This window comes from Aythya ferina (assembly GCF_964211825.1).
Source record: "Aythya ferina genome assembly, chromosome: 27".
Classification (NCBI taxonomy): Eukaryota; Metazoa; Chordata; class Aves; order Anseriformes; family Anatidae; genus Aythya; species Aythya ferina.
Window position 1 is genome coordinate 1,550,641 of NC_140310.1, and position 9,227 is coordinate 1,559,867.

A 9,227-nucleotide genomic window follows, 5' to 3' on the forward strand; every position below is an offset into this window, starting at 1 on the left:
AAGTCAGGTATTTAAGGCATCTAATGTCTGAGGGAAAATGAAGAATAAATCCAGAGAGAGTTCAGGGAATTATTGAAAATTAAGAAAGAACTAAAAAGTTTTAAAAGAATGATTTTTTAAGGAATCAGGAGCCATGAAGTCTGAAGGAAAACGGATACTCCCTGATGGGAGAGAAATGCTGAATAAAGTGATAATGAGGCAAATATTAACTGTTTTACATCAGAAGAGTCATTGGGAGGTGCAAGCAATGTGTGATGTTGTGCTAAGAAAGTATGTCTGTGTAGGAATATACACTTTAGGGAAGCACATATGTAGAGGATGTACCATATGTCAAAAGGTAAATAAAAAGGTGTTCTGTAACCCATCTAGAGGGGGACGGGAGCCAGGGGTTTGACCTTTCCAAAGTATACAGGTAAACTTTACTGAGTTACTTGTTTGTCCTAATTGACCACGTGACTAGATGGGTGTAAGCTTTACTGAAAGGGTTAAAGCAGGCCTTAGAGATTGAGTGGGATTTTCACAGCCCCTGGCACCCTTCCTCTTCTGGGAAGGTGGAGCGAATGAATCAGACATTAAAGAAGCAATTAACTAAACTAGTGTTAGAAACCCAACTTCCTTGGGTAAAATGCTTACTCCTACAGGTTTAAACAGCACCAAGAAAGGATATAGGAATTTCACCATATGAGATGCTGTTCAGATTGCCCTATCTGGGCAGAAGGGATGAGATACCACAATTCAAAATAAGAGAGTTTTCTTAAGAACTGTATTCTGGGGTTGTCCTCTTCTTTGTCATCTCTCAGGACCTGTGGGTTGTTGGCTCAAACCCCACCTTTGGAATTCCCCATTCACCACCATCACCCAGGAAACCGGGTCCTGATTCGGACCTGGAAAGAGTCAACTCCGGCCTGAATGGGAAGGACAATTACTGACCACTGAAACAGCCGTAAGAACTGCGGAAAAAGGTTGGACTCACTATACTCGAGTGAAGGCATCCGTCGACCCTAGTACCTGGGAAGCTGTTCCTACAAAAGACTTGCTGGAAGTTGAAATTGAAGAGAGAAATCTCATAGTGGACTCTGAGCAGGATAAGAGCTTACAATTGTAAACTAACCTTTTATTTTCACAGGTAACTAACGAGTGTGACTTGTGATTGAGAGAAAGGACAGACCTATAGCGAATTGCAGTGCTCCCAAGGGGGGGTTGTTATAGTAGTAGTGTACATCTTATTTTTTTGTATCAATAATTATTTGGAAACCTAAGGTTTAAAAATAATGACAGGGAAAAATCGATTACTAATTTTGTTTTTAGTGATTCTAGGCCTCAGAGAAGGCCTCGGTCAATTGGTAACTTGGGAAAGGCATGACCAGATAATAGCAAAAACAGGATACCCCATCAAAATATGGGTGACTGTGACAGAGGGTTATGTACCACAAGCCGTCACGTTTGATGCTTGTGAGGTGTTAGCTTGTGGAGATTTAAATGCCCAATGACAACTGAGCAGAGAGAAAAAATAACTGGGAGAGACCCAACAGCCAGATTGAGAATAGCTGTATGGAAACAATCCTCTATTGCCATCAGAGAAAGGGAGAAACTCAAGGAGAAAACAGGAGAGAAAACAGGAGGCCCTCTGAAATGTGGCAGTTCAAACATTTGAGATTCAAACAGGGTATGGAGATGTGAATGCCTGGATAGAATGGGTCAAATATACTGTCCAGAGTCTCAACCGTAGCTACTGCTATGCTTGTGCCTCGGGATGACCGATTGCCCAGATAGTGCCCTTCCCATGGGGGTGGACCAAAGACTCCCAAGGGATGCAATGTATGATTGCATTGTACCAAGAAAAGACTGCCTGGGGAAATGAGGCCTGTAAGTCTCTCTTTGCTGTTTCTTGCATGATAACAATATCACAGTTCCCCCTGCATTCTCTACAGTTATAGGTAACCATACAGCTTGCCTCTCACGGCAGGGTGTGAGTGCTACCTGGCATCTGGGAGAATTTGCCTTGTGCTACCAAGGACTTGATGGGAAACTGCTCAAGACTAGAGATCCCCAGGGCAGATCTCTGGTGGTATGGTGGAGGGAAGATCTTACGGTCCACCCTGCCATCTAATTGGGAAGGCACTTGTGCACTTGTTCAATCAGCTATACCCTTCACCCTGGCATTTGAAAGAGAAACATCACAAATACCCAGAAGAAGTAAAGGAGGCTTAGGAGTATCATTTGATGATAGAGTATACATAGATTCTATTGGGGTACCTAGAGGAGTTCCGGATGAACATAAAGCCAGAAATTAAATTGCTGCAGGGTTTGAGTTACTGTTCTGGTGGGTAACAATCAATAAAAATGTGGATTGGATTAATTATTTCTATTATAATCAGCAGAGATTCATTAATTATACCAAGGATGCGATGAGAGGAATTGCTGAACAACTAGATGCCATCAGCAAAATGGCTTGGGAAAACAGGATAGCATTAGATATGATGCTCGTGGAGAAGGGTGGTGTATGCGTGATGCTGGGCAACCGTCGTACTTTTATCCGTAACAATACTGCCCCGGATGGCACAGTAACAAGAGCATTGCAAGGGCTTACCACTCTTGCCAATGAATTGGCAGAAAATTCGGGAGCAGACACTTCCATCACAGGATGGTTGAAATCTTGGTTTGGTAAATGGAAAGGGATGGTAATGTCCATATTTACATCCTCAATTATAGTAGCAGGAGTTTTGACAGCTATTGGCTGTTGCATTATCCCCTGTGTAAGGGGACTTGTCCAGCGGTTAATTGAAACCACATTATTGAAACAAATGACCATAGATCCACCACCCTACTCAGATAAAATGATATTAGAGGAAATGGAGAGCAAAGAAAGTGAAGAAGAGGAAGATATTTACCAAATTACACTTAAAATAAATAAATAAATAAAAATAAAAAGAGTTTTTGCAAAAATCAACAGTTTATAAAAAAAGAAAAGGGGGGAATTGTGGGAATAGAAATGTTGTTTTTGCAGAGTTACATTGTTTAGAAGGAGGAAATGTGGTACTGAGATATGCTTACAGTGATAAGAAAGTTTAGCAGGCGACCTTGTAAAATGCAGACAATCAGACTCCTTAGGACAATTAGGTGAAAATCACAGTGTCAAGTCAAGTCAGATAAGTGAAGAAACATTACCACTTCAAGCAGTAAAAATGTCAAAAGAAATTTGAAATTTAACAGGCCGGCGACTGAAGGCCATGCATTGTTTGTGAAGCATCAGATAGATTGTGAATCTGGATTACCCACTCAGTGGGGAAACAGGGGAGGGTCCTGCCATCAAAAGGTATATAAACTGTGTTTTGGAACTAGTAGATGCGCTCTCTCCTGCTTGTGGGGCGCCCGCCATTGCAATCGCGAATAAATTACTACTTCACTGAGATCCTCGCCTGAGCCTAAGTTATTGGCTACGGAGTGTTTCTCACATCCTGCGGGCAGGGATGAATTCCTGCTGGGGAGGCCTTTTGGGCAGGGCTCTCCTGAGCTGGGGCCAGGCTGCAGGCCTGAGGGGGGAGCTGAGTGGCGGCACAGCAGCTGCAGGGGGCTGCAGCGCCCGCCCAGCCTGCACCTTGTCGGAGTGCAGCCCAGGGCTTGAGGGGACCTCACCAAGGGCTCCTGTGGCTTCCAGTCCCTGCGTGCTCAGCTCCTCGATGTCCTCGCAGAGGTCAGGCAGCTGCGAGAGGAAGCGGCTGAGGGCAGGACTGCTGGGCAAATCGGGGAAGGCGTCCTGGGGCTCCACGGCATCCAGGCAGCTGAGCAGCTCCTCCAAGCCGGAGCTGTCCAGGTCGGCCGGGAGCTGGTCCTGCACGTGCTGCAGCTGCTGGCTGTCCCCTGCCAGCTCTGGAAAGGCCTCGGCGAAGGCATCAGGGCCCAGCTCCAGCAGCTCCAGGGGCTCCTCAGGCACCTCTGCAAGTGTCGCCGCTGAGGACGAAGCAAGACAATCCCCCAAGACGGGCAATGTCAGCTTTGCCATGGCCCCTGGGTGTGGGTCCACAAGCAGCTGGCTGTGCCGGTCCCAAACTCACCGTCGGGCGTCGCCGTCTGGGTGCTGGCGGTCCTTGGAGCCTGGGCAGGCTTGGGGGGAGTGGGGCCGGGCAGCGGGGGACCCTGGTCCTCGCTGAGCCCCACAGCGTGCAAGCAGGGCTCCGGCAGCTGCCCCCGGCTGCTGCTCAGGGTGCGGGGCGTGGGGAGCGCCTGCCCCCGCAGCGGAGGCCCCGGGACGAGGGGTGGCGGGGGGTTGCGCTGGGCGGGGGCCTGCAACAGACAGGTGCCTGCGGGGTGCAGGAGCTCCCCATGGAGCACGGCCCTGGGCCCCAGCCCCAGCGCATGGTGGGGCACCAGTGTCCCCGTCACCATGGGCTGTCCCCACTGATGGACGGGGGCACAGGGAGGAGCGCTATGGGGGAGCTGCCCCACGGTGGGTAGCTGCACCAGCTGCAGCTGGTGCCCCATGCTTGGGAGCTGCACCAGCTGCAGGTTTTGCCCCACAGCAGGGAGCTGCACCAGCTGCAGGTTTTGCCCCACAGCGGGGAGCTGCACCAGCTGCAGGTTATGCCCCATGGCGGGGAGCTGCCCAAGCTGCAGGTGGTGCCCCTGGGCTGGGAGGTGCCCCCCAGGTGGCAGCTGCACCCCGGCGGGGAGCTGCAGCACCTGCCCCTGGACCCCCAGCACCACGTGCCAGACGGTGGCCTGGGGCAGCGCGGAGGGGAGGGTGGGTACCTGCGGGGGCTGCAAGGGCAGCGCCGTCACTCCGGGGAGGGAGGGCAGCAGCCAGGCAGCCACCGTTGGCGGCACGGCTGGGACGACGAAGGGGGAGTTTTGCGTCTGCGCAAGCCGCGGAAGCCGTCTGGGGAAACCCTCTGTGGGAAAAAGGGCGCTGGGCTGAGCTCTGGGGCGCTGGGCTTGCCAGCAGGGCTGCAGCCCCGGGAGGAGCGGGAGCCAGCTGCTGGACCTGCCATGGTGGCTGGAGAGTGGGGCGGTTGCTTGGGGAACCCGGGCAACAGGGGTTCCGTCCCAACGGCTCACCAGCCCCTCGCCGACATCTTGGGGAGGACTGCAGGCTTTGGACCCAAGCAGGCTGCCCAGCGCAAGACTTGGCCATCCCCAGCAGGCTTGCCCTCCCACGCAGCACTTGCCATGCCCACCACGCTTCCACACCACCACTTGCCCAGCCCAAGGCTTACCCAGCCCAGGACCGGCTTCTTGGCCTCAGCGGCTGTGCCCATCCTTGCCATTTCACCTGATGGCACATTCCCAGCAAGCCAGGTGAATTCTGTCCCATCAACACGAAGCGTTTCTTCAGCCAAAGAGATCTCGTCCCAAAGAATTCCCCTCTCGGAGGACTTTTCCAAGCACTTCCTTCCCCAGGGAATGGTACCCACCCCATTCAAGACTTCCCATCCCAAGGCTTTTCCTTCCCAAGGATTTCCTACCTAGAGAACATTTCCCATCTCTCTCATTTCCTAGCCCAATGTCTTCCCACCCCAAGGAAGTCTTCTCATGCTGTAGCCCTGAAATGACCCCAAACGGCACCTGGCAGCTACTGGGAAGGAAATGAGCTCAGTCATGGTGAGCTAGCCGCTCGAGGCCCTGCTCTTTGGCCCAGGTGTCTGTGAGGCGGTGTTGGCAAGGAGTCCTGTTGTGAACATAAGGATAGAACAGATCATAAAATAAGAACAGAATTAACCTAACATAACATAATAAGAACATAAAATAACATAACATAAGAGCATAAAACAAAGACATGTCACGATCCTTCTGCAAGTGCAGGGTAGGCGCAGGGTTGCTTTGCATTTCCAAAAGGAGTAAGAAAGCCTCCAACCCCACTGGACCTCAGCCACTTGCAGGATCCAAGCAACGCTCCCCACTTTCAGTTATCTCCCTCCCATGCACACAGCGGGAGCAAGGTTGAGCAAACACATTTTTGAAAATTTTTATATTAATGAAGAATAAAAGAAGTCTACAACACCCAAACTCTCTGTGTACCCAAGGCAAAAATCGTGGATTATTCTGCCTCAATACCGTTTTCAGACCCAATTTGTCAAGTCATCTAGCAGAGGATTTCTCTCTTGTTCACTCACTAGCTTAGTAGAGCACCAGTTTACATAGGTGCCGGAGCAAATTCCTCAACCATCTGAAGGGACTTGATCCCAGAAAAGTTCAAAACTGCAGATGACCCATGATTTTGTGGTGAAGCATCTATTAAATTAGAGCTCTTCACTTAGGGCACAGTGAGACAATGTGAGAAGAACCCTGTATCTCACTGATTGAGGCTTTATAACTCTACAGAATTGGCAGTCAACAATAAATGGAAAGTGCAGGAGATATGTTCTTTCTTCCTCCTCTCCCTGCCACACATTAGCAGAGAGATTGTGGTGGGATATAGGTTCAGAGCCTCACAGAAGAAGGATTTGAACCCAGGCTCTCCACAGTCTGCACCACTGCCTTCCTGACGGCTTTTGACTGTATTTTATTTTATTTTATTTTATTTTATTTTATTTTATTTTATTAGTATTATTATTCTTATTTTTGTGGATGGTGTCTAAGTCTGGGGGGGAAGAACCAACTGTGGGAGGAGGGAACGCTACTACTGTCTGTGACAGTGGTGATTTCTGGACAGTGTTAGCAACAGAGCTTGTGCAGAGAAGAGAAAATGACAGGCAGTCTCTGTTGTTATTCCATGTACTAAGTACTGTGTGCAGTTTGGGGCTCCACAGTATAAGAAAAAGACATAAAACCGTTAGAGAGTGTCCAAAGAAGGGCCACAAACAGGAGGGTCTCTTTTAACAGGGGTATTGAGATTTATGGCAAGGTTTTGGTAGGAATTCAGGGGCTGCTCTGTGCTGGACACAGCAACAGATTCACCATAAGCCAAACTCAGACAATAAGCCAAGGTGTGCTGCCTCTAAGAATGCCCAGAAAATATTGGATGGAGAGAGATGGAGAGAACAAAAAGAATGAGGAACAACAGAGGGAATATCAAGGTCATAGGAGGAGGAGAAGTAGATGCTCCATGGTGGAGCCCATATTCTTTGAAACCTGTGGAGAAGAAGAGCTGGCAGAAGAAGTCGTGGCAGAAGAACTGAATATTCCTGACAGGGAGTGCAGCCTGTGGAGGACCCCCACTGGAGCAAAGTAGAAACGACAAGAAAGGATCGGCAGAGAAGAACTGCTGCATATTCATCACAGCCTCCTCCTGTGCTGCCCATTTCCCCAGTGAATGGGCTGAGTGAGATCAGCAGGTCAAACAGGTGCTTGGAGTGAAGTTGAGCCCAGAAGAGGAGGAAAAGCGTTACCCCTATGTGGTTTCATGTTTGTCCTTTTGCTTCCCAACACCTGAACTAGGAATTAAATTTATACAAATTAGTTGGCATTAAAAGAATTTCCTCAACTCTCAGTTAAGAGAGTTTTTCCCACAACAGTCATTGATAAGCAATATCCCTGTCTTTATCAAAGCTTTTGCTTCCCAGGGATTTCCTTCCTAAGGAACATTTCCCATCTCTCTCCTTTCCTAGCCCAATGGCTTCCCACCCCAAGGAAGCCTTCCCATCCCAGCAAGGATTTCTCGGCCCACTCAGCATTCCCCATCCCAAGCATTTCCCAGTTTCACCATCCAACACACAGCTTGGCCACCCCACAGCTTTGAGAGATCATAAGAGGGATTTGGACGATGCTGTTAGATGCAAGGTCACGGGGATTTGCTGTGCTGACGATTGCTCTTTATTACAGATCAACACAGATCCCCAGTCCCAAGGGCACCAGGCAGAATCTGGCGAATATGTAGCTACAAGGCTCTTCCATTTCTTACCGGGACAGAAAGAGATCTGTGCGTTTCTCTCTCTCCACCTTCGGAAAAAGATAGGAAGGGGAGAGTGCTAATGAACAGGAGCATGCTCAGCTCAGCCACCGGCATGGAGGCTGCCCGCTCCTCAGCACCTCTAAGCAGCAGCACCTTCAAGTCTCCTCCTGCAGCAGCAGCACATCAGTGTCTCTTGTCCCACCAGCAGGACAGTGGCGCCTCCCATTGCACCATGCCGACCTCCACGCCTCGAGTGCCAGCACCAGTCCTCAAGGCGAGCTGGACGCTCAGGGCACTTGTGGCCTCCCACCTTTGTGAGCTCCAAGGCTGACAGTGACTCTCTGCTGAGCTCCCACGGCTCTCGGGCGTCCCGGTGGCAGAGCTTACGGTGCTAAGCTGACTGCCAGGAGAAAAGGCTCCCGTGAAATGGCTGCTCCACAACGGCAGGAGCAAGGTCTGCTGGGCTGGGGGTTTGCAGGGGAGCTCGGCCTTGGGCCTGGCAACTGCGCCTGGAAGCCAGGGACGGCCTTGGTGTGCAGCTGGACACCTGGGCCTGAGAAAGCAAGGTCTCTTTCAAGGCACTTGGGGATGAGAAATGCACAGCATCTCTTGCTTCCCTAAAGTGCTGCTGTCCTATACCCTTGGGTGTCTCTGTGGTAGAAAAATGGATGGATTTTGACCCAAAACCCAGCTCCTTTCTCTCGGAAGCATCACATCCTCCTCTCTTTCTTGTATTTGGCTATGACTTTAGGAATCCCTGCAATCCCTGCAGCTGTGTCATTAGGAGGAAATTCATTGTACGGGTAGTGAGGCACTGTAACATGTAGCCAAGAGAAGTTGTGGCTGCCCCATCCCTGAAGATGTACAAGGCCAGGCTAGATGGGGCCTCTGTTAACCTGATCTAGTGGGTGGCATCCTTGCCTATGGGAGGGGGGTTGGAGTTAGATGATCTTTAAGGTCCCTTCCAACTCAAGTGATTCTATGATTAACCAAAACTACTAACCCTAACCAAAACTGTTAGCCTAACTATTAACCCTAAACATTAAACCTAACCCTATCTCTAACTCTTAACTCTAAACCCTAAACCTAATTGCATAACCCTAACCAAAATCATAAAGCGAACACCGAAGCCTAATACTAGCCTTCTAACCCTAACCCTGCAACCCCTGTAATCCTAATCCTCACCTCTAACCCTGACCATGAAAATGGCCCCAACCCTAAGAACCCTAACAATAGCAACCATACCATAGCCTTAACCCTGACCCCTAACCCCCTTAAAATCCTACCACCCCCAAAACCCTACTCCTGAGTCCCAAGTAACTTCCCTCGTACCCACAAGCCATTCCTGTGCCACCCAACATGTCCCCCAGTATTGGCTCTCTGGCTGTCTGCATAGCCT